Raw genomic sequence first — 26,811 nt, 5'->3', positions numbered from 1 at the left:
ATGGATTGGAGAGAGGAGAAGTGAGAGGGAAAAAAAGAAGAGATTTTGCTTAGTAATTGGCCAGGCAAAAGATGATGAGGGCTTAAATTAAGAATACAACAGAAGGAACAGAAAATAGAAATGAATTTTTAAAGAGATATCTGAGGGACAATATTTTCTCTATCATACTGACCTAAACTATCTTGTATATTTCATAGATTTTAATTGCATATTTAGAGTATTTTAAAACATTTTTGAAATTGAGATTCATCTTATTCTTGGTTTATCCTGATTTAATTGGCACAGTATTTCCTTTTATTTATAAATACATGGAAATAATGATTAATGAAACAATCTATGCTGTTTTACACATGATGAAATAAAGAAAATAATTGTTCAGTTATTCTAGGTACACCCTCTAAAGTCTTCTAGTCCAACTGAGATTAAAAACACAAAACAGGAGAAGCAAAAACAATAGAAAAAGCATTTCCTTTTCTTTGTTAAGTGGAGCAAAGTAAAAAAAAAAAAATCAATTTGACTGTCCTTAGTACATTATCAGTTGTTTGTTTAACATAAAAATCCACTATCTATTATAGCTATTTGTTTTTAGGTGAAGTCAATTTTCTTTATTAAATGAAGCAGCCAAATGATCAGATTCCTGTTGAAGAGAAGGTCAATGAGAAAAAAAAAAAAGTCAAAATCTCTAGTTTTGAGTCCTTCATTAGGGGCATTTGTTCTGTGACCTTAGGCAGGTCATTTAAACTTCTTAAGCTGTTCAGTTGCCTCACCAGTAAAACAGAGTTACAAGATTGATCTCATAACATTGTTGGGGAACTTAAATCAGAAAACACATTCAGAGATGATACAAGAGAGCTTTCTTTGTTGATCCGTTATCTTACATGAATGCTTGGTAAGTTCCAAATTGCTCTGCAGAACTTAGGTATTATTTGCTGGTCATATTTGAGTGCCCTCATGGATGCTCATAGCCCATCTACCTACACCTAGTATCTCAGACCTCCAGAAAGTCGTTCTGTCTAACCTGTTTTGTGATTTGGCTCAGAAAGCACATTTTGGTGGCGGATGTGGTATTACGAATGTTCTAGAGGGGAGAGTCATTTGCCAGGAAGCATTGCCAATTGAAAGCAAAGTGAAAATTCAGAATTACGGAGGTTTAATTTCCTGCTGAATAATTCTCCACAAGCTGTGTAAACTTCTCTTCACTGAACAAATACTCATAATAAAATACCTTAGATGCTCTTTTCCTTTTTAATAAGAAAGTGTTCATATTATTTGAGAATGGAGCCAAGGGAAGAAGAGGGTATAGTCCTCCTGAGCTGAGTTTGTAGACATTGTCAGGAAGCCTGCTATGCCTTTGACCTGTGAAGTTTGAAAGTTTGGGTGAAAATGGCCATTATCTAAGGGCTTTTTCCAGCAAGACTCTGACAGATTATCCATTGACTAGTTTCTTGTAGTCTTTTTAACTTTATGATTCTGGAATGGAATAACCATTCATAGAAGATGCTTTAAAATAGTGCTTGTGCACCTATGATATACCAACCCTGGGGTAAAGTGAATAGTGAAATAGATACGGTCCCTGACTTGCCAGAACAGAGGAAAGGAGTCGATCAACAAGTGTTCACCTAAATAAATATGAAGGCAAAAACTGTGATAAATGTTGGTTTATATTAATGTATCAGAGAAAAAATATTTAAGAAAGGATGTTTGAACTGGAACCTAAAGTATAAGTTGGTGTTGGCTGACTGTCAAGTGCATAGATGGGTGTTTCAGTACATGCTAGTCTCATGTGCAAAACCTTTGATGGGAGAAACAACTTGGAGCATTTGGAAAGCTGAAAGGAAGAGGCCAGTATGGCAGGGCATAGTGACTATGAGTGAGAAAGTTACAAAATGAAGAGAAATAGCTTCCAGATATTCCCAGATAGTATAGCCTTCATGGACCTAAGTATAGTGGGAACTCACTGGAGCAATCAAAGGAATAACCCGATCAGATTATGTTTAGGAAAATCACTTTGCCTGCTATATGAAAATCTACTGAAGAAGAGCAAACCATAAGAGCAAGGAGACTAGTTAGAAAGCTCTTGTAGTTGAGGTACAATTTTGAGATGTATTTTAAAAGTCAGGAGTGTGTGACTTGGTTCTGAATTGAATGAGAGAAGTGAGGGAGGGGGAGTGGTCAAGGTTGAGTCTCAGGTTTCCAGCTTGAACACCAGCTGGGTTTATGGTGAAGCCATTTGCCAACTCAGTTATGCTGAAAGCGGCAGGTTTAAGTGAAAAGCTGTGGCGAGCGAGGCCTTGGCCACACTGAATTCCAAGTCTTCCAAGCCGAGTGCATGTTACATACATTTGGGGGCTTTCAGCAGAATTCAAGGTTGGACTTATAAATTGCAGTATGGATAGATAGTCTTCAGCATATAGATAGTCTTGAAATTCATTAGAGTAGATACAGTCTTGAAAGCCATGGAATGATGGGATTCCAGAGCACTGTCACTAAAAGAAGTATGGGCAGGTACATCCTTCTGAGCTAGTATGTTAAAATTAGTAGATGAGGTCAGATTCTTGGGACACAGGTCATGATCAAGTTCAGACTGATCACTAAGCAATGAAAGCAATTAGAAGTCAGGCACAGTCTCCTGTTTTTTGTGTGTTTTTATTTGTTTGCTTGTTTGTTAAAGCAGCTCTCTGATATAAAAGGAGATGATAAAATTCTGATTGAGCATGAACTGTGTAATAAGCACTATGCAAGGCATTTTATAAAACCTTTTCTTATTTCAACTTTAAAAAATATTTTATTTATTTATTCATGAGAGACACAGAGAGAGAGGCAGAGACATAGGCAGAGGGAGAAGCAGGCTCCTCACAGGGAGCCTGATGTGGGACTCAATTCCAGAATCCAGGGATCACAACCTGAGCCAAAGGCAGACGCTCAACCACTGAGCCACCCAGGTGCCCCTTATTTCAACTTTTTAAAAAAGTTTAGTATCTTTGTAAAAATTAGGCATATTGCTTACAGAATTGGTTCTACAAAGATTATTATAAAAACAAGCAGTTTCGGCTGCCCTACCTCTTTCTGTCTCCCATTCCTCATAGGCAACAACTTTAAATTATTTTAGTTTTTTCACTTGATATTAACATATATATCTTGATTAATATGTTTATAATGTTAATTATTAATTTAATTTTGATTTTTTGTTTTAGGCATTGTGTTTGGCTTTACATTATAAAAGATGAGAATTTAGCCTTTTTCATCAAGCCCTTTCCCCAAGAGAGGTGTTGAGAACACATACTCAGAAGCTTTATACGGTATAGAGTAGAATGCATTTTCAAAGCCTCCTCGGTGAAATTTGAATTGTTACCTGAGTCTTTAAGGAAGAGACAAAGCTTGATGGAAAATGAGGCCATAGCAGAAACATCTCACCTAGAGAGAAGTGGTGAAAGACAGACATAACAGCAATGGCCACAGCACCCTACATTTCAAACGGTTTACCTCTTCCCAGTACATTCCCACACTAAGTCTCTAAAGGCTGCCTGATATGCCAGTAAAGCTATAGGGTAGATATTATTCAGATTTTTGTACTCAGAGAAGAAACTGAAGCTTAGAAAGTTTGAGTAATTTGCAGCCAAAATGAGTAGCCATTAAGGTCACAGTAATGAGAGATAGAATTGGTAGATAAATATATTTATATCAAATACTAAATGAGTGCATGGGTAATGTTTATGTTTCTAGCCATCAAGAAATATACATTATATATGTATATGGCCATAATATACACATAATATTTGCACATAATTATATAGGTATATAATTTCATTCACTGTTAAAATATCCTGTGTGTGTGTGTGTGTGTATGTGTAGATGTTGGTATATGTATATATGTGGCATAAATTGGTGCAAACCTGGAGAATGATATGAAAAAGTGAAGTTATTTAATTGGGAAGATCAGACTGTGAATGATACCTAAAAACTGATTTTCCCCTACTCCATTATAGTTATCTTTTAAAACAAATTATGAAGTGGTAGGACTTAGTAGGAATTCAGACTAACTTCCAAGAGTTTGGATTTAACATTAGACATAATATAGGCTGTTGTTTAGAAATCCACATGAATAGAATTGTTTTAAAGAAACTAGAAGTGAGCCTAATTATGGTGTAAGAAAGAGTAAGGATATAGTCTTTCTTCGTTTTCCAGTATCCCCTTTCCAATCCTTATTTCCCTACATATTTTGACATTGTAATTTAGGGGGAGTATATTAACCACTAAATCATGATATCTATGAATCAGCCGTGTAAACGCTTGGAGGGATTTACCATTGTCCTTTCTAACATACACAGACATGTGCCCATGCTTTTGTCACAATGCCCTTCTGGAGGGCAGTCATGATAATGCTGGTTGGGAAAAAGAAAATCTGAAACCAGAGAGATCTGTTGCTGTGAATTCATCGTGGCAGTGATAGCTATCCAAATGAGGATATATATGGGTATGAGTAAGGCAAGAATTTGAAGATATATATTTTGCCCAAAGTTGATTGGGAAAAATCAGTATTCTGAAAACTGCTTAATATATGGTGATTTCTAAAAATCTGGGGCAGTATAGCAGGTATGCCGTTGGAAAAAATTAGCAATTAGAATAGAGTTGAGAACACTTAATCCCCTTCTGTGTGCACGTTGTGTCCATTGAAAAATGCAAAAATGGGTCTTTTTTGGATTTAAACATAAACCATCTAATCCAAAATCTTTTGTGAGAACATAACGCCTGTAAATGTAAAAAAAAAAAAAAAAAAAAGAAAGAAAGAAAAAGAAAGCCATGGAAGGCAACTTACTAGCGTGGTTAATAAGAGAGTGAACTGAAGAAGAAATAAAACCACCCTGCCTTATTCCAAAATACATTCAAATGGCAGCCCACACTCCGGGTCACACAGGCATAACTGATGCTCTAATCCCAGGTAAATGGCTGTTTCTACTTTGTTCTTTGCGATATACTTACCTCTTGCTGATAATGCATCAGCTATCTTTGTAATGCTATATGATTACTTAAAATAATTTTTTTCCTTTAAATAAGAATACTTCCCTACGTACTCTATTTTCTCCCCATGTGAAAATTTGATTTTGTGGAAAAGTAGCTTTAAAAATGTCTGAATGGAAAAAATAAGTTAGGGGTGCCTACATGGCTCAATCAATTTAGTGCCTGCCCTTGGTTCCTGTCATGATCCTAGGATTCTGGGATTGACCCCCATGTCTGGCTACTGCTCAGCGGGGAGCCTGCTTCTCCCTCTCACCCCTGCTACTGCATGTGTGCACTGTCTCTCTCTCTCTCAAATAAATAAATGAAATCTTTTTTTTAAATAAGCTAAAAGTTTAGAGTGATCAAGGAATTTTGCATTTTATTAATCTCTGTTGCCTTAGAGATAAATTTCCATCTACTTTGAATTAAAAGCTCTATGTCTTCTTGATAAATACTTTCCACCTTAATATAAAGGTGATGCAAAATATGCATGTCTTTCTTCCCTATGTTAGAGATTACTAATAAACACTTGTCAGGAACCATCAGATCAAGGGCATCTCTCTCTGGGGCTTATCCGTCTTCTTTCTCAGCTGTGCCCATGCCTTGTCAAGGTTTCTGTTTCACAAGTCAGTTGCCTGTAGTAAAGGAGGTAGAGGGAAGAATGAGAGCACTACACTGAATAAAATGGGCACAGAGAACTGTTAAGAATGGAATCAGCCACAGGCTCCTTGGATTAGACCCCATGACCTCCTGCCAGAACCGAAGGATGGTTTAAATCTCTATGTCACTGGATTAGGGAAGATAGTGGTATTGCCCACGGGACAGTAGACAGGGGAATCTGCTTATGTTCACAACTGAACAACCGAAGAGATTTTATGGAAATCTGAACTATAGAACTGTCAAGTGTTCCTCATTAGACCTACGAAAGGATGATAGATTAAGGCCACTGTATGTACAGTAGCATGACTTTCATTGGGGACGAACTTTGCACAGGCTTCCTCCACAACGAGTAAGTCTTTCTCCCTTTGTTTTACAATCATGGCAAAAGTCAAATGGTCAGAGAGTATTAAAATGCTCTCAGCACTTTTTTCTTAACAGGCTCTTCTAGTCCTCCATTTGTCCAGCCAGTACTATTTTTGGGGCAACATGTGTTTGTGCTTTTTTTGGGTTTAATATCCACAATCTGGCCTATTTCCCTGGCTATTAGCCCCTTCCTTCTTTGCTCTTCCAGCAGAAACAGAGCTGCTTTTCACCTCTTTGTGACTTCCTAGGGACAAGTGCCCAGCCACACTCTCATAGTCTATATTTCTCCACTATAGGAAAATTAAGATTTAATACACATGCACACACACAGAGACACACAGACACACAGACACACACACACACACACACATGCACATCTAACTCCTCGTTGCTTATCGTTGCAGATCAGGATTCAAGTTTAATTTTTTTATTTTCTAAACAACTCTCTTAGAAGGGATAATGACTAATTACTCAAAATATCCATTTTCTTGATTACCTACATGTGGCAATGTGCCTCTGTGTGTGTGTGTGTGTGTGTGTGTGTATGTATGTATGTATTTAAATTTGATGTGTGTGAATCTAGTCTTCCTGCCAAGGATGCCTTTGCACCCCTTCTCTTTTCTCGAATGCAACTTCGTACCACTTACCTCCAAGGATATACCTTCCTGCCCCTGACTCCACCCAGACTTGAGCAAAAGCTACTCAGCTTGGATTTGCCAGTGTTTGTAGATGCTGCAGGCTGTGACTTATTACACATCAATTACAATATAATAATGAACAACTTATTTTGGAGTCTAAAATCAATTAAGAAGGTAGGAGAGGAGTTTCTGGATTGGTGAGCACACAGAAATTTGAGGAGAGTGGCATACCTGGAAAGAGTATAGAAGCTCTGCACCCTTTCCTACATATCTTGCCCTATCCATTTCTTCCATCTGGCTGTTCCTGAATTATATATTTTTATAATAAACTGGTAATCCAGAAAAAAATATAGGTATGAACACAATTATAGTTCTAGTAGGACTATTTTCTGTGGAACCTAAGCAAACCTGAATAATTTGAAAATGGTTCAGAATCTGACCTTTGCCTTGCCAGAGTTGGGCTTCATGCTATTCATAAGAACACACACGGAGATGGAGGGAAGAAATAAAAACACAACTGATAATCTCATATAGGATGCTGAAGTTTGATTAATGTGTCCTCTCAGTCTAATTTTTTTTTCTTAAAAATTTGAATTATTTAGGGGCACCTGGGTGGTTCAGTTGGTTGAGCCTCTGACTCTTGGTTTCAGCTCAGTTCATGATCCCATAGGTCCTGAGATAGAGCCCCCACTAGGGCTCTTCACTGAGTGGAGAGTCTGCTTGAAGATTCTCTCCCTCTGCCCTCACCCCACTCATGCACATTCTCTTAGATACATCTTTTTAAAAAATCTGAATTATTTATATTTATGACTGATCCTCTTTATTTTAAAAGTAAAACACAGGGGCACCTGGGTGGCTTTTTTGGTTAAGATGCCTGATTTGGGAGCAGCCCGGGAGGTGCAGCAGTTTAGCACCATCTTCTGCCCAGGGCGTGATCCTGGAGACCTGGTATTGAGTCCCACATCGGGCTCCCTGCGTGGAGCCTGCTTCTGCCTTTGCCTGAGTCTCTGCCTCTCTCTCTCTCTCTGTCTCTCATGAATAAATTAATAAAATCTTAAAAAAAAAAAGATGCCTGATTTGAGCTCAGGTCATAGTCTCTGGGTCCTGGGATTTAGCCGTGAGCAGGGTTCATACTCAGTGGGGAGTGTATTTGAAGATTCTCTCTCTATCCCTCTCCTTATGCCTCTCCCCCCAGCTCACATACACACTCTCTCATTCTCTCAAATAAATGAATAAATCTTAAAAAAAAAAAGCAACCACATTTGCTTTAGAACATTTGGAAAATATACTAAAACATTAAGAAGAAAATGAAAGTAATTTGTGACCCAAGCTTTAGAAACAATCACTGTTATTTTGATATATGTATTTCTGGTATATGTCCCTTATATGAAACAATGTTTATATGCATAAGTATTTGATTATACTGATACAGAGGTGTGTGTGTGTGTGTGTGTGTGTTGTATTTAGTGCCATTATTTTTTCACATTTTTATTCTTTTTGTTGGTAGTTTTTCTGTTTAAAACATCTTCTAGTTGTAGTGCTGCAGTGCTTTCTGCTGTTCTAAGTGCAGGAAGGCTATGATGTGCCTTATAAAGAAAACATGTGTGGTAGATAAGCTTCCTTCAAGTATGAATTGTAGTGCTATTGGCTTTGAGTTCAATGTTAAACATTAAAATAGTTATATATATAATTATCTCATATATACATATGGGATAAAGTATATTGAAACAGAGATACACATTTAAAAAGTTATATATTGATTAGTTAATGAAATGTGACTTAAGTCTTGCAGGAACTTGATCCTATATTTCCCCTAGGAACAGTGGTTCAGAATTCACAAGTTCAGTGTTTGGGGTAATTTTACAGAAAACAATTACCTCAAATAATGAAAATTGACTGCACATCTTTCAGAGGTGTTAATCTTTGGATGACTGAACACGTTCTTACTCTACCATTTTTCTTTCGTTTTTTAAAACCCCTTCCTTCCTTCCTTCCTTCCTTCCTTCCTTCCTTCCTTCCTTCCTTCCTTCCTTCCTTCCTTCCTTCCTTCCTTTCCTTCCACCTTTTGGTCTCCTCTGAGAGTTTTGAAATTTGACTCCACACCATTGGTTCAATTTTTCTACAGCATTAAATCTGGCTTTTTACTGCTTCCTATGAGGATTATTAGCCTTCTGTGTTGTTATTGCTGTGAATTTTCAACTGTTTGTATTTTTCTGGCTATTAATATGAAGAATCAGAAGTCTTACTAGAGCTTACTAAAGAGATGCTATTTTGAATTTGAAGTCTGCAGATTATTTTGGTTTTGTTTTTACTTGTTTGATGTGTCATGATGCATAGCATACCATAGCAATATGCAGACACAAAGATGTTTTCTTCATTCAACTTGCTTAATGATTAAAAAAGGCTACCCAAGATATATCAGCGAGCAAGAAAAAGTGTGATTTTTCCTAAAATAGACATTTTTATACATCCTCCACTATGGTCCTACTTTTAGAAAATGAAAGCCAGTGATTATCCTTGAAATAAATCAATCTATAGCAACACTACTCCTCTTTGGGTATGGGGTAAGTTGGAGGTGGGGCAAGGAAGACAACCATGAGATTAGTATACCCAAAAGAACTCATTTTTATTGAACATTGTTAAGCATTTAAAACATATTATCTAAAAAAAATAAAAATAAAACATATTATCTTACTAATTACACAAACCAAATAGTATAGGCATTTAGATAGTCACTGAGGTAGAAGTTAGGAGCCAGGCTTTGGAGATTATATTTTAACCCTAGCTCTGTTACTTAGGAGAATAATAATGGGATCTACTTTATTAGGTTATTATGGAATTACATGAATTAATCCACTCAAAGCTCCTAAAGAGCTCCCAGCACATAATACCTAGTATCTAAGTATATCAAGTAATTTTTTGAAGATCACGCAGCAAATAAATGGGATCTCCAAGACTGACACCAAATTTATCTGTCTTTAGATTCCTTACCTTTCTTGTGTCAATTGCTATTCCTCAAGATAAATACTACAAACTTATATTTGTATTATAACTGCATGGGCTGCAGGATTTCAAGGAGGCAATGATCAATGCATTCTTCAAAACGGTCACTCATTTCTAAATGATAAAAATGACATATAACCATGCATTTACAAAGATTACTGACATTATGTAGATATGTACATCTGAAACAAAGTGCTTTTTACTAACTCTCCTCTTCACTGGTTTTTTGCCTGTCACCTACTGACTCTGGCATGTTGCAAGGAACTGCCATTCATTCTTGCAGTTGGGATCTCTGTGACCGCTTCAGCTGGAGGGATGCACTGAGTCATAATACTAATGGTTTTCTGTGCCATGACTTGTATTCCCTAACATATTTTGAAATTACTTGTGCTCCAAACACAGAAATTTCCTAGCTGTCCCTTACACATATTGTGAAAAAAATCTACTTGTGTATACCTTGAAGAATAGTTCTCAGACCCTAAAGTCTGTCTCAGTGTTTGATTTAACCTCTCTAAGTCTTCAGACTTGATAGCAGAAGTATAAGATATTCAGAAGACTATGGTCTTTGGAGGCATTAAAATCATGATTCTGGACACTCAATAACTATGTGATCTTAGCATATTAATTTTTGACATATCAACTTATCATCTTAACACTAGCATAATTATGCTAATAATGATTTAGAACAGTTGCAGGATTTTGATGGGATAATACCTAAAAAACACACATGTCTGTGTCTATATGGTAAATAGATTCTTCTCTGTATACTTCCATTATGACTGTCACTGTCATATCTGTGTTCAGAGAATGTTCTCAAAATGTCTTATTTCTTGGGTCTAATATGAAGCTGCAGCCTTCAAATGGATTCAGTTAAGAAAACTGGATCAAGGAAAGAATTAACAGGTGTTCTTCCAAGCTAAAAGACTCTAAGGTAAATGATGGGATTGAGAAATTCTCTCTGAATATAACCATTGATATGTAACCCTGTTTTTCGTATCTCTGAAAGGAAGTTTTCTCCTGTTGTTCTGGGAGGATTGTTGTAACAGAGAAAGAGCACAGATGTACTGTATTTACCATCAGGTGTTTTAGGCTAATATAATGAGGCCTATGTGTATGTATGGGATAACTCATCAGTAATCAGTGAAGCCATCTCAGTGAAAATAAAAGTCAGATGAGTTTTTGGAATCATATAAACACTTTATCTTTGAAAAAACCCAACTATTATAGCTTATTTTTGAAACAGAGATGTGATCTCAAAATAGTAGATGACAGGTGAAAACACCCATCCTTCAGTGTAGTATCCTACATCAGGGGTATGGGAAAGAATCATACGTAGAAACCTAAAAATATATTCATGCCTGACATCAGACTTCAGAGGTTCTTATTTGATAGGTGTGGGTGGGGCATCAGTATCTATATTTTGTTATATAGATACCATATTGATAAAAGTCACAGACCATAGTATCTACCAAGTGGATTCTAGCATGTGTGCATAGCTTTAGGCAATAATTTTTATAACTTTTGTTATTTCCCCTGATTTTAAAGATAATGCTATACTGGATAGATTTCTTTTGCTCATTAATTTTTGATAACTACTCTTCTATACTGATTTATGATGGAGAAAGCTGATCTTTAGGATATTTATTACATCACTCCCTCCTTGCTAAAGATTTTAGTCGTTGAGCAACTTTTATACTCTGTAGGATGTGCTAAGGACTTCCTCTTCCAGATCTAGAGGTTATAGCTTTTGGCTGTTGCTAGCCCAGGATAGGGATACTGTTTTTAGCCTCAGGCATTTGGTTTTCCTAAACTCAGTCAATCCCTTGTGTGGTGGTTAATCTTTTGTGTCAACTTGCTCAGACATTTGGTCAAAACATCATTCTGGGTGAGTCTTGAGGATGTTTCTAGATGAGATTAACATTTGAATCGGTAGATTGAATAAAGCAGATTGCTGCTTCTGTGAGTGGGCCTTATCTGATCAGTTGAAGGCCTGCATAGAACAAAATGGCTGAGTAAGAGGGGACTTCTCTTGCTTAACTACTTGATCTGGGACACCAGCCCTTTGTGGCCTTCAATCTGATATTGAAACAGCAGCTCTTCTCAGGTTCTTTCTGGCTTTTGGACAAGAACTTATACCATTGGCCCTCCTGGTTCTCAGGATTTTTTATTAGAACTAGAAGTACACATTGACTCTCCTGGGTCTCCATCTTGCTGACTATAGATCTTGAGAGTTCTGAGCCTCCATAACTGTATGAGCCAATTCCTTATAATAAATTTCTCCCCCCTCCCACCACCCCATATATATATATATATACATCCTTTTGGTTCTGTTTCTTTGGAGAACCCTGACTAATGTATGATGTATGTTGTAAATTACTCCTTTATTAAACTCTCCTCACTTTTGGTGAGCCAGGACCCTGCCTGATACTCACCTCTAATCCAGTGAGCTATGATGGCTAATCAGTTATCCCATAACTGTTATTTTGACTTTTGACTATATTTTATGAAAAAATTTCCAGTAAACCTATATGAATTGATATCATTGACATTATAAAATTGTTTTTCTATGGCAAAAAAATCTACTGAGGAATTTTATAGGCATTTTTAGAGGCATAGATTTCCATTAAGAGAGAAGACTTTTAAAGATAAAAAATTAGCTCCTTTTTCAAAGTATTTTGCCTTTTCGTAAGTTCCAAATGTAAGAGTAAATTTGCTTTGTCATCATTCATTTCAGTTTGTTTGTTGTCAGCTCTTCCAGTGCACTGGTATGTGTGGGTCTTAGCGAAAATAGTTTAATTCCCAATAGAAAGAGTGTCTAATTGTTTTAATTTCCTTTATCACAGCTGTTAAGTAGCTCTTTCATCTTTGCAGTGGATCAACTTTTGTTGCATTTGAAATCCTTCAGAATGAAATTTAGTCAATTTATGAGGAGAATATTGACCTTGGAACAAATGGGCACTGATTAAATGTGCAGGGTCGTGTAGGGAGAAAGGCTGGGCACTCTAGCAAGGACTCCAGTGATTGGAGTTGTTGATCTACTTGGAAAAGATTTTAACTGTCATCTGGGACTCTTAGTGAATAATTAACTCATTACTCTCTTTGGTTGAACTCTGGTTGGATAAATTCTGTCCAGTATGAATCCCCATTTATTTTCTTCATTCTCTTCCAGGACTGGCAGGATTGTTTCAATCAGGGAAGGTGAATGATATTCTCTAATAAGCCTGAGGGAGACCAATCAGTAAGAATGGTTCTCCACTGGTCATCTGTATGATTGAGCAATTATTTTGGTCTGTGAATTTATTTTTTTCAATGTAAAACATAAGTTCTCTACCTTGAAAAGGTATATGCAAAGATAGATATGGACTCCAGATATTAAAGAAGGAAGTTTAAATAAAAACTTGAAATTTAAAAAAAAGAAAATATTTGAAGGCATAGTAATAATAATAATAATAATAATAATAATAATAATAATTGACTTGGAAAAAAAGAAAGAGGAAAGAAACTTAGTTATTATCTAATTTAAAGCTTCTCATCTTGGAAGCCATGGATGGATATTAGGGATTTGTAAACCCCTGAAACTAAAAGTAAAATTTTATAATGTGTGCCATATTGAGGGAGAAGGTGAAAAAGCCATAAAAGGCAACTGGTTGGTTGCTTTTTCTCATGAGTAGCTCTCTTCAAATCTCCATCTTCCACACAGGAATTCAAGGATTTCCTGGAGAGGAGGACAGATTTAGGTCTCCTTCTCTCTCTCTCTCTTTGTCTCTGTCTCTGTCTCTCTCTCTCTCTCTCTCTCTCACACACACTCACACACATACTTAAAGATTAAGTCATTCATGTTCAAATGATATAGTCCAACCCATACAAAGTCCAAAGAGTGTGGAGAAACTGGTCAGTCTGTTTCTTATTCTGAAAGAAAAACCCTCTCTTTCAGATGTTTGAGGAAAATGACATGGACACATCTCCACCAATAGTGAGATCCTTACTTGTGTTCCATTTCCCTTCTCACACAGCTTTCTGCAAAGTTCTTGCCTCCTTGTGTGTTTTGGCATTTCACCTGCTGGAGAGAGTGGGGTAACTCCAGTGCTGTGCGTAGAGGAGTGTGAAAGGGAAGACTTCAGGATGTCTGGCCTCTGGGATAAAATATCTAAAAGCAATCACATACCAAATATCCTTGTTAGCCAGAGATTAAATTGTAAAAAAGAAAAATATTTTATTGTTAGTTTGGTCTTGGAAGGAGCCAAATGGAAAAGAAAACGTGCGAGAACTTCACCCAGCTCTGCACATTATTCTGTTGAGGAGGTTTATCTATCACTTTAATATAATTATCAAAGAGATATATGGCATAAAAGGATTTAAGAGTCACTTCTTTTTTTTTAAGATTTTATTTATTTATTCATGAAAGACACACACACAGAGGGGGGGCGGGCAGAGACACAGGCAGAGGGAGAAGCAGGCTTCATGCAGGGAGCCCCACGTGGGACTGGATCCTGGGACTGCAGGATCAGGCCTTGGGCTGAAGGTGGTGCTAAACTGCTGAGCCACCCAGGCTGCCCTAAGAGTCACTTCTTAAGTGGAAATTTATTATTTTATTGATAAGAAAATGGAATGTTCAGGAAAATGGAAGGAGTTGCTCAAACTCATATAGGTAGGGGTGGAGCACAGCTACAATCCATATTTTCAGTCTCTCACTTTGATGCTCTTTCTAAGATACACCGATGATTCTAGTGTCCCATATAAAAGGAGGTTCTATAAAATTTTTCTCAAGGAAGATGACATAAAAACTCAAATTAGGGTTCTGGTTAACAGACAAACCAGTACTGTTTCTGATAAGGTCTAAATCAGAACCTCTAGTTGAGGAAAACAATTTTGGAACAGGTTTGTATTTTAGAGATGATAACTATGAATGATAAGTTACAAGTGACCAGCATCCCAGTATCTAATCCATCATGGCAAAACAGGAGTGCTCTGTCCTGAGCTGGGGCCAAACAATGGTGGGAGGGAGAGGGGAGAAATTCACTTTCCTTTTCCTGGATTTAATCGCCATGGAAACAATTTGAAATTGATAAAATGTTCATTTATTTTCCCTCCTTGACACATATGTTTAGGTTTTAATCCATACATATTAAAATTTGCACATATAATCATGGATATGCAATTGTTAAATTTCCTTAATAGTGTCCTTTAATTCATGGATCTCTGATAGATCATGGGTCTGTAATACTCCTAAGGTTAGCTCTGAGGTACCTATCACTACTTTTTAGTGCCACACCATTCTACAACAAGGAACATTTTTTCCCTAGATTATAGTGTCCTTCTATTATAAAATCTCTTTGTGTGCATTAAAATCCCTAAACTAAAAACTGTTTACTCACTTCCCTGGTTCTTTTTATTTGGGAACCAGTTGGCTGAATAATATTAGAAATTTATCATAATACCTTAATTCTGTATTTTGGGACACAATGCATATGTGCAGAATGTGATTAGATATTGCTCCCATGCACATGGCTGTATATAGTGGGTTCAGGGCCAAGAGATGCACACTGGTCTCACTAAGCAAACTTATTTTGGGTAGACTTGAATGGTCTATGTATACCACTGCACCAAAACTACTTTGTCCAAAACTACGTTGATTCTTCCAGTTGCTTCCAGAAATTACATGTTCATCACATGTGAGCAATGTACCACAATTATGTAGATCACAGAGGGCCATCAAAACATGAGTTAGATATTCACAGAATGACTGAAGTAAGAAAGTCATTTACATGCTTCATAGGTCTCTTCCTCTACATATTTACTCCTTTTCTATAGTCTCTTTAACATGGGGAGAAAGCCGTAGGCCATAGCCTACTACTTTTGTAAGAGGATCCCAGGTGAGGAGTTTGGGAGGAAATCATTGCTGTTCAGAGCATTGTGTTCCAGGGTGATTTTATGATAACCCTAGGACCTCTAGATTTTTTTTTTTTTTTTAGCATTTGTACTAGAGATTATAATACACATCTTAACTTATCACTCTCTAGCTTGAGTTAATAATAATTCTTTCACTTATAATGTATGAGTTTTACAGCAATATTTTTTCATGTATAGCTTTCCCTTCTTTTGTACTATTATTATATATTTTACTACTATTTGTTATAAACCCTATGATATATTATTATTTTTTGCTTCAAAAAGTCAATTTCCTTTTAAAATTCTAAGAAAAGAAAGAAAACTAGTTTTTTATGCTTTTTATATACCTACCATTTCTACTCCTTTTTATTCCTTCCTACAGATTTAAATTTCCATCTGATCTAAAAAACTCCCTTTAGCATTTTTACAGTGTAGAGTTGTAGAAGATAAAATTTCTAGACTTTTGTTTATCTGAAAATAATTATTTTGTCTTCATTTTTGAGATATTTGTTCCACGGATATAGGATTCTAGGTTGACAGTCCTCTTGTTCTAGAACTTTAAAGATTTTGTTCCACTGTTTTATGGTTTCCATAGATTCTGAGAAATCAGCTCAGCACTATCATTGTTTCTCTGTAGTAATGTGCTTCCTTCCCCCAGGAAATCTGTAAGATTTTCCTTTATTTTTGTTTTTTAGCTATTTGACTGTGATGTACCCAAGTATGAATTCTTGTGTGTGTGTGTGTGTGTTTATCCTCCTTGAACTTTTTATATCTGTGTGATGCTCTTATTGATCAGATTAGGAAAAATTTCAGCCAACATGCCTTCAAGTATTTTTTATTCCCCATTATCTTTCTCCTCTCCTGAGATGATAGTTACATACATATTAGACAATTCTGTCGATATACTATGCCTTTGTTCTTAAAAAAATTACTGTGCTTTAATTTGTATTCTCTGTTGACTTGTTTTCAAAGTCATTGGTATTCTCTTCTGTTGTGTCCAATTTGTTGTTACTATCATCCAACAAATATTTCATTTTAGTTATTGTATTTGTTAACGTTAGAATTTCCACTGGTTCTTGTTTATAGTTTCAGGATATGAAACAAAGTGTCAGTGCATGAAATTCTGTATCTCCTCTGAAATTCCCCACCTTTTTGCTATTAAACCTGTTTTTCCCTACTAATTCTGTAACATATTTATCATTGCTACTTTAAAGTTCTTTTTTGTTTATTCAGTCTGAAATATTTGGATATTTGTACTTTTTGTTCCTGTTAACTAATTTTTTCTTCAGTATAGGCCATATTTTTTCTTTAAAAAATGTTTTATTTATTTATTCATGAGAGACACAAAGAGGCAGAGACATAGGCAGAGGGAGAAGCAGGGTCTCTATGGGGAGCCCTATATAGGACTTGATCTCAGGACCCTGATCACGACCTGAGCCAAAGGCAGAGGCTCAACTACTGAGCCACCGAGGTGCCCTTGTAGGTCATATTTTTAAGCTTTTTTGAAAATTTAAAAATATTTTATCTAAGGATAGTAAATTATATTAGATTCTGTAGGACACTATGAGAATTTAGATTCTGTTATCATTCTGAGGGGTGCCGAGGCTTGTACCAGGCTCCTTGGAGTCTCATGCATGTATTGTTCAGGAATCAGCAAAGAATTTGAGAGAAGTATATATACAAATTATGCAGCTCCCCTTCTGTGATTCCTTTCTTCTTTCTTTCTTTCTTTCTTTCTTTCTTTCTTTCTTTCTTTCTTTCTTTCTTCTTTCTTTCTTTCTTTCTTCTTTCTTCTTCTTTCTTTCTGGGATTTCCTCCATTAATTTCCAGCCATTCTGGCAGCTACTGCTGACTCCCAAGGCTAATAATGTCAGATATGACTTTCTGTTTGAGTTCTATGAGTGCAGTGCAGGAATGTCTTCAGCACAGTCAGGCCTACGATAAGGCAAGAGAAGCATCTTAGATCCAGTATTAGAGGAAGCTTTCACTTTCAGGGTCATGCAAATGAAGGATTGGGACTTGGGAGCAAGAAACTCCTTACATTTTTTATCCCAGGAAATTCTCTTTCTCATTCCACTCCTAGACCTACCCGACTTTCAGGAAAAATGCTATATAAATTTAAAAATATTTTTAAAAATGGAGAGAGAAAATAATACTATTTTTATCACTACAAAGTAAGGTAAGAAAGGAGAAAGAAATCAAAGAAACCTTTCCATCCTGTAATAAAAACCTACTTTAAGAACCCTATTATATATACATATATATGAATTTAAATATATTACAAACATATATATATATATATATACCCTTAAAGAAAAAAGAGAGCTGAGGGAGAGACGGTGGGCCAGAGATGTCAGCAGATTTGCAACAAAGGAAAGCAACTGGATGGGTGGGATCCGTTTAGCATATCAGATACAGCTGAAACTTAAAGGCTTATAGAAGAAATGCAAATGAAAGGCAAGGTTATTTGAGTCACAGAGCCTTAGAAAAGCAATAAGTTACCTGCACAGGAAGGAACCAGGGACATACCTAAACTCAAGGGATTGGAAATATGTATGAAGATTAGTTAAACCCTAGCAATCCCACCTGTCCCAAACAACTACTTTCCCACCTTCCCCAACACTTCAGAGGATAGGAGGTTATTTCCATGGAGAAGTTGGAATACCATGCCTAGGCCAGAGGTTAGGTATTGTATAAAAAGCAGTTGAGGAGAGTGTATTTCAAGCGAGAATGGATGTCTGGTGGGGATATTCTTGGCTCTCTTTTGGTACTCTTTAGCTAGCGTGCTGGCAGCTAGTCTTATATCTCTCTTGGCAAAGGACTGGAAGATTCTTCTCTGGAGAAACTGGCTCAAGAGAAACGCCTACAGAAATTAACATTTGGGAGTCCACTAATGAAATGGCCATGACCTGGCCCCATTTTTAACAACAATGTAAGACTTAAACCCACTTACCTCTGAAGTTTATGAACCAAATAGAAAAGAGTGAGAGAGAGAGAGAGAGAGAGAGACAGGCAGAGGGAGAAGCAGGCTCCATGCAGGGAGCCTGATGTGGGACTCGATCCCAGGTCTCCAGGATCATGCCCTGGGCCAAAGGCAGGTGCTAAACCGCTGAGCCACCTGGGCTGCCCCCACTGTTTCAATAAGAAAAAGAACCTGAAATTATTATAATCAAAGGAAAACAGAAAGCATAACCCTTAATAAATAATGGAATATTACTCAGCCATCAAAAATGAAATCTTGCTATTTGCAACAATGTGGATGGAATTGGAGGGTATTATTGCTAAGTAAAATAGTCAGAGAAAGACAAATACCATATGATTTCACTCATACATGGAATTTAAGAAACAAAACAGATGAATGTAGGGGAAGGGAAGGAAAAATGAAATAAGACAAAAACAGAGAGAGAAGCAAATCATAAAAGACTTAACCATAGTAAACAAATTGAAGGTTGCTGGAGGGGAGGTAGGTGAGGTGATGGACATTAAGGAGGGCACTTGAGGTAATAAGCACTTGGTGTTGTATGCAACTGATGAATCACTAAATTCTACCTCTGAAACTAATAATACAGTTTATGTTAATTATATAGAATTTAAATTAAAAATTTTAAAAAGAAAAAAAAGGAAGAAAAGGAACAGACCTCCATTCTTGAAAAGAATCCTACCTAATTTGGAAGTGAGAGGTAATTCTATTTGAACTTTTCAAATACAAAAAAGCTGAGAAGTTCATTTTATGTGGCTATAGAATCCTCATGAAAGTAACTGAACAAGGACAGCATAAAGAAAACTGCAAATTGGGATGCCTGGGTGGCTCAATGGTTGAGTGCCAGCCTTTGGCCCAGGGTGTGATCCTGGAGTCCCGGGATCGAGTCCCACATTGGGGTCCCTGCATGGTGCTTGTTTCTCCCTCTGCCTGTCTCTCTGTCTCTGTCTCTCATGAATAAATAAATAAAATCTTAAAAAAAAACTACAGATCAATTTTACTTATGAATATTAAAGCAAAAAATACGGGTAAAGTATGTTATTTTCAAATTAAATACTGTAATGGAATAACAGAATAACCGCATTCCCAGCACTGTTTATCCCAAGATTGCAAGAATGATTCAACGGTTGGAATCTATTATTCTAAATTAACATATTAATTGGAAAAACAAACACATTATATTATCTTCTCAATAGATTCCACAGAGTTTTGATAACATTCAACAGACTTTCCTGATTTTAAAAGGCCTCATTAAGCTAAGAATAGAAAATAGCTTCCTCATGCTGATAAATTGCTGTATAAAAAAATTACAGTACACAACCTAATAATTTCTGAAACATTAGATGCATCCCCCAGAAAGTCAGTGTGGCAGACACTGTTGGTTGTCTATTCATTATCCACCCCTCCTTTCTTCTTTGTTAATAAAACACCAATATCCTTTCTGGGGATCAAGATGCCCAGTTAAATATTTATTTTCTAAGCTGCTTTTGCTGTTGAAGATTGTCAAATGATTGCATTTTGTGCACTCATTTATACCTGGAAGTTCCTGTATATGCCACAAAGCTTCTTTTGCTTTCTTGATAGAGAGAGGCACCAAGCTGCCCCTAATTGCCATTTATTTATTTATTTATTTATTTATTTATTTATTTATTGCCTTGATTGAGGGAAGGAGCCATTTTGCAACCCGTAGATAGTGAGCCTAACTAAAACCCAACATACTAAGGAATATGCAGAGAAAAGCATAAAGAGCCCACACTTTTCTTGAGCAGTTGTACCATATCAGCCACCTGTGAACTCTTAACTATTGAAGGAAAGAGAAGTGTTAGCTGAATTATTTATGACTGACCAAATTTCTTGATGAAACAGCCAAAAATAAGACAAGAATGCCCACTGTAACCAGTATTATTTAGTTGTGTATTGGAGCTTATAGCCAATGTAGAAAGATGAGAGTAATTAAATAAAAACTATAAACAATAGCAGTAAGACAATTTTTACTATTAATAGGCAACACATCTGCTTAGGAAAATCAAGAAAGTCAATTTAAAAACTATTAGAATCAAAAATAAAAATAAAAAATAAAAAAAATAAAAAAAATAAAAAATAAAAACTATTAGAATCAAAGAATAATGAAGTGGTTGGTTACAATATCAGCATACAATGGTTAATAGCGTTCCTAATCAACATTCACAATCTATTGGAAAATATAATGGAGTAAACAGTCCCATTCACAAGAGTAACAAAATTGTAAAATACTTAGCAGGAAAAGTATAGGATCCATATGAAGACAACAGTAAAACTGTACTGAAGGATAAAATGAAGACAGCCTAATCATGTTGTTGGATAGAATGTTTCAATACTGTAAAGATACTAATCTTTGCAAAATTGTTTTGAAAATTCAATTGAACATCAAGTTAAAGTTCTGCAAAAAGACAAAAAGGACAAAAAGGTAAATATATTTGAAAACAACATCCACATGTGAATGAATATATACTATCAAATGGCAACATATAAAATATGTCATAATAAAGCAATATGGAATTGTCACAGTAATAAGTCAACCAACAATCTGAATAGAGTTAGGAAGTCAACTTATGTTTATTTTTATTTTTAAAAAATATTTTATTTATTTATACATGAGAGACACACAGAGAGGGTTGGGGGGGGGGGACAGGAACATAGGTAGAGGGAGAAGCAGGCTCCATACAGGAAGCCCGATGTAGGACTAGATCCCAAATCTGCAGGATCATGCCCTGAGCCAAAGGCAGATGCTTAACCGCTGAGCCACCCAGGAGTCCCTATTTTTTACTTTTTAAAAATATTTTATTTATTTATTCATGAGAGACACATAGAGAGAGAGAGGGGCAGAGACACAGACAGAGGAAGAAGCAGGCTCCACACAAGAAGCCCGATGTGGAACCCGATCCCGGGACTCCAGGATCACGCCCTGGGCCAAAGGCAGGTGCTAAACCACTGAGCCACCTGGACATCTTCAACTCATGTTTATAATAAAGGGGTGTGTGTACATATGTATGTGTGGTAGCTTCTTCTATGTCTGGAATCAAGGACAATGTGACACTTTGGAGAAGTTTCTTTCTTTTTTTTTTATTAAAGAAAACATCATTTAGGTGGACCACATTAATTATGTAAATATAAGTGACCCATTGCTCTGGTAGAAGGTTATGAAAAAGTACTGGTGAGAATATTGTTAAATTAATATATGGGAGGAAAGTTCAGACCTCAGGCCCCTTCCTTTTTGTAGTTCAATGTTGTTATAACCTCTCTGATAACTTGAGAGATTGTGCCACTCAAATCTATTGGAATCAAAAGACACCAACAACTTAAGAGGATGCTTCACCAGTAGGGAGGTAAATTGTTGGCAGGGTTGGGGGTGAAGGGGTGGGAAGGTGGGAGGGGCAGTGCTCTGGATTGCCTACTAGAGCTGGGTAGCATAGCCTGAATTGGCAAAAGATTGCAGAGCTCTTTCTTACACCAGTTCTGGCTGGATTTGAAATCCCCTTTAGGACCTACCACTCTGAGGGAAGTGCTGTGATTTGGGGATGAGACGTGAGCATGTGCATAGATGCAAGCTTGGAAATAAGACAACTTCACTGCAGCCTTCAAGGCATCTGAATCAGTGAGGGCACAAATATAGCAGTGGAACAGTGGTCTCCAGACTGTGGTGGGGTTGATGTCCAAGAGCTATGTCCCAGAGTAGGGACAAAAGTGATAGTACTGGTGAAGTGATCAGACTTTCCAGGGCTCTTACTCTGCCTGCTATTTGGAAGTAGCCTTGAGGAAGACCAGTCAGCCCCCTTTTTCACCCCCAGCTTTTTGTCACAGAATTTAAAGTTAAGAAGGTGAGAAACTTTCTAGGAACATATTGGATTTTTAAATTTAGGATATTTGAGGTAAGATGATAGGAAAATTAAATCAGATATGACTATATATGTTTCCCTAATTAATGGAAGATATTTACAAAGGTGCAATAAATGAAATCTGTCTTTTCCCCTTAAAATTGCAAATGGAATTAAGTATACATGCATTGTTATAAAACTTGTTTTCTTCACCCTTTGTATATGTTAGACTTTTTCATTATCAGTACAGACAGATATCTATTTTTTTTTTAAAGATTTTATTTAGTACAGGAAGAAAGAGAGAGAGTGATTCATTATCAGTACAGACAGATATCTATTTTTTTTTTAAGATTTTATTTAGTACAGGAAGAAAGAGAGAGAGTGAGAGAGCAGAGGAGAGGGACAAGCAGACTCTGAGTACAGAGTCCCGTGCTGGGCTTGATTTCAGAACCCTGAGATCATGACCTGAGCCAAAACCAAGAGTCAGAAGCTTAACCAACTGAATCACACACATGCCCCTAATCTAGTCTTTTAAAGTGTTTTCTAAGGTTTTATTGTAGGGATATGCAAAAATGTATCCTTTTGCCCACTACTGATTAATATGATTTTTTTGGTAGATTTTTTTCTCTCCTAAAAATGCAGAAAAGAATATCCTTGCAAGTGTATCTTTGCACCATTGCATAATTTTATCTGCAGGATGAATTCCTAGAATTAAAACTGCTCGATTCAAAGTGTATATAAAACAATTTTGAAACTACCGTCAGATTGCAAATTTGTTTCAGTTTATAGTCACCAGAACAATGTGTGAGTGAACCTATTTCCCTGTTGTCAAACACTGAATAGTCTCAATCTCATATTGCTAGTCTGATATACGGAATGTTGCATCTCTCTGTCACTTTTTTTGAATTTCTTAAAGCATGAGAGACAGAATGTTTTCAAATTTGTTGGCCATTTGTATAAATAAATATTTGCCTAAAGTATTCTTTGAGTTGAATGTTGAACTAGTGTTAATATTACCTTTCAAAATATCTTTTTTTAAGATTTTATTTATTTTTTTATTCATGAGAGACACAGAGAGAGAAAGGCAGAGACATAGGCAGAGGGAAAGCAGGCTCCATGCAGGGAGCCCAATGTGGGACTCGATCTCGGGACTCCAGGATCATGCCCTGGGCTGAAGGCAGATGCTCAACCACTGAGCCACTCAGGTGTCCCTCAAAATATCTTTTTATTTCATTTTACTGATATGTTTTTTTCCACATTTTATTTTTAACTTTTCTGTGTCATTCTGTTTTATATATTTCCTTTGGAAGTAATGGACTAGTTAACCTAATACAATATTCTTTATTTTCAGTAGATAAATTGAACTTAATCATATTTATTGTTACTTCTGATCTACTTGGCCCTCTTCAGGGCATATTATGTCGTTTTACTTTATTTTACTTCAGTATACTGAAATTTTAAAATTCAATGTCCTCTCCCAGTCCCCCTTTTACTAGTAGTAAGTTAAATACATTTTGTGTTTCTTCTTTGTTCCTTAAGTGGTTTAGGGACTATATATCTCACATTTATTTTAGTACTAGTTATACTTAATTTTTAACAGATCCATTTAAATTATCTGTCAAAATGAAGAATTGTAGTATTCATATTGTTTCTCATTTGATTAAGATATGATCTTGTTTTAACTTCCCTTTTTTGCTTATCACTCACTATCTTCTCAAACAAATATGGGTTTTGCTGAAATAATCTGAAATTTTAGCTTCAGGTTGCTATTTCTTCTTATTATTGTTATTATTTATTAACTGTGTTTTATATGTCCCACTTCTTTTGAATATATGTTTTTTTTTCTAATAAGAGCAGTTAACTTTTCAGATATCATCAACATTTGTTTAGATTTGCTGTTGTTTTGCCTGTTTGTAACTTATCACTATTTCTGTGATGGCATGTTTTCTCCCTTCTTGGAGTATTGCTCAGATTCAATTTTGCTTGTTTGGTACACTTCTTCAAGGATTTTTCCCAGAAATGTATTTAGATAATGTTCTTTTGAGTTTTTATATATCTAAAAATATCTTTATTTTTCCCTCACATGGCAAAAGAATCAAATTTTCCTGTTTATAGCTTTTAAATGTCACAATCCTTGCAATGAGTGTTGAGGAACAAGTTTGAATTCCAGTCTCCAAGTCAATGGAGAGAGAAAGGGACATTCCAGACAGAGGAAATGGCATCTGGAGAACACTTAGAACACTCATTTTCATTAGTTTTGTCTTTGGATATGAAGCATGGAGAAGAGGGATATATTGAAAATAAGGATGTAAGAAGAAAACAAATGGAGTGGTTTGGGAAGTGAAAGGAAAACCATAAATGTTATATTTTATGATTTCATTTTACAGTTGAGGAAATTGGTAGAAGCAGTAAGATCTTATAATAACAAGCCAAAATCATATAAATAAGAAGCCAGTGTCAAAGAGAAGCACAAAAAGGATTTCAAGAGATCAAAAAGAGTGAGAACGATTTAAACTTATAAAGATATATAGATGGATAGATGATAGGTGATAGATGATAGAGAATTGAATATGTCTAGCAAGAATTAATTGGTATTTCAAAGAAGGTAGTGAACATGAAAGCTATAGAATGTTTATTTGAGGAACTTGGTCTAAAGGGAAGAGAGGTCTAGACTGGGAGTTGAATATTAACCTTCACACAGTAGTGGTGAAATGACTGTGCTTGTCCTTTCCCCCTCAATATGTAGAAGATGTGTCTGGAAATATGAAGAGGTCTAATATTGGACTTTATTTGCTTTTCTAAACAATTGTTCCTTCTCTTGACCTAAACTTAAAATATGATTTTATTTTTTATTTGTCTGATGATTTTCCATGTAAAAATTCTAATATTTGGGAAATATACCTGACTGGAGCACCAGTTATGGTTGTAACACAGGACTGACCACTGACACAGGCCTCCTTTGCTCTTTTTAGGGGCCACATGCATTTATTTCTAGAGTAAAATAATTACTGAAAATGGAAGACTTCTCAATAAATTTCTTATGACATTCTCCAAGCGACCTCGGTTTACCTCCAAGTGAGAAATTTCAAGTAAGAATTCCACAGAGACTGGGTTTAACATAGCTCAGATTATCTGTCCTTGGTAGTGGAAAATATTTTCTCTCTATTTGGATGCTTGGATTCAACCCCATGGGCTTTTTCTCAGATGAAGCAAGGACATCAAACTTAGTTACAGCTGGGGTCTCCCCAGCTGCTGGCTTAGCTTATCTAAAATTGCTCAGGGATAGAGTAAATGTCATTGAGATGGTAAAAGCCAAGAAGTCCATCAGTAACACTGTGAGTGTTCTATTTGGTTTTATGTATTGGGCATTACAAAATGATTAAGCTATTTTAAGTAAACATTTTTTTTTCTCCACTTGCAAAGAAAAACCAAATGAAGCTAATAATTCTAAGAACAGGTATTCCAATTTTGAGCTTTATTCCATGAGACAGATTTCAATGTAACTTCTTCTTACCCCTCCCTCCTATTCTCCTGGCACAAATAGCCCATCACTGGCCAAACAGAGAGATGATCTTGGAAACATTTTCTCTTCTGTCCAAGGGTAACATTTCTCAGTGGGTAGATATCCCTCCCATCTCCCCATCTCTACCCCCTTTTTTAAGGCAGTATAAATGCAAATAGGTTGAGTGATTTATAGCTTCCCTCACTCATAAAGCTGGAGAAAATTGCTTTTATACAGAGATGATTCCTGCTAGTACTCTTAGATATTTTTTTATTTTTCCGTAAGCAGGCTGTGCTGACCAGAGAGAGGGGGTGGGTGTAATCCTTCATTAACTTGACAGCAGAAAAGCACTTGACAATGTCACAGCGTCCCAACTCTGGGCAGTGTGTGAAAGGTGACCCTGTCTCTTTACAGGAGAACAGGGAATAGAAGAAGGTGTCTTTTTTCCTGAACAAAAGCTGGAAGGAAAGGAAACATTTATTTATCCCCTACTCTCTCTCAGGAACTGTATTAAATGCCTTTATTTGTCATTAGTTATTTGATGCTCTATAAAGTCAGCGATCATATTCACAATTTTATAGATGAAGAAACTCAGGCTCAGGAAATTTAAGATACAGTACTTTCTAAGGCCACGTGGCAATACTCTTTGCCTACAGCAACAACCCAATCTTGCAGAATAGTGAACCTGATCATCTAATTGGTTGACTCCTTTGCAAGGAGGAAGTGCTGAGCTAATTCATATCAGGTGATGATAATGTTCAGTTGTTCCAAAAAACAATCAAGATAAGTTTTAAAAGCCTCTCCCACTTTATAATGCACGGAGTAAACATTCCTATAGGCCAATGGACTTCAAGTGTTTTATAGAAACACATTTTATATTGTAACTATAACTCCACTCACACATACTGTTTTTCAAAGTTGTTG

The 26,811-nt window shown here is 36.2% G+C and overlaps 1 long non-coding RNA gene across 2 annotated transcripts; it reads right to left on the bottom strand.

Annotated features, from left to right (window-relative positions):
- Nucleotides 1-5,499: 5,499 nt before the first annotated feature.
- On the bottom strand, nt 5,500-16,072 carry LOC119877522. Of its 2 annotated transcripts, XR_005378239.1 has the most exons (3): nt 15,903-16,072; nt 13,649-13,809; nt 5,500-5,633 (listed from the first exon to the last, which is right to left on the bottom strand). It is a non-coding gene; the product is annotated as an uncharacterized LOC119877522 (long non-coding RNA). The 2 variants fall into 2 exon arrangements; XR_005378238.1 differs by lacking the exon at nt 5,500-5,633 and having other exon boundaries at nt 13,648-13,809.
- Nucleotides 16,073-26,811: the final 10,739 nt, after the last annotated feature.

This window comes from Canis lupus, chromosome 25 (assembly GCF_011100685.1).
Source record: "Canis lupus familiaris isolate Mischka breed German Shepherd chromosome 25, alternate assembly UU_Cfam_GSD_1.0, whole genome shotgun sequence".
Lineage (NCBI taxonomy): Eukaryota > Metazoa > Chordata > Mammalia > Carnivora > Canidae > Canis > Canis lupus.
Note: the sequence above shows the minus strand (reverse complement) of the source record. Positions and strands in the feature narration are given on the sequence as shown.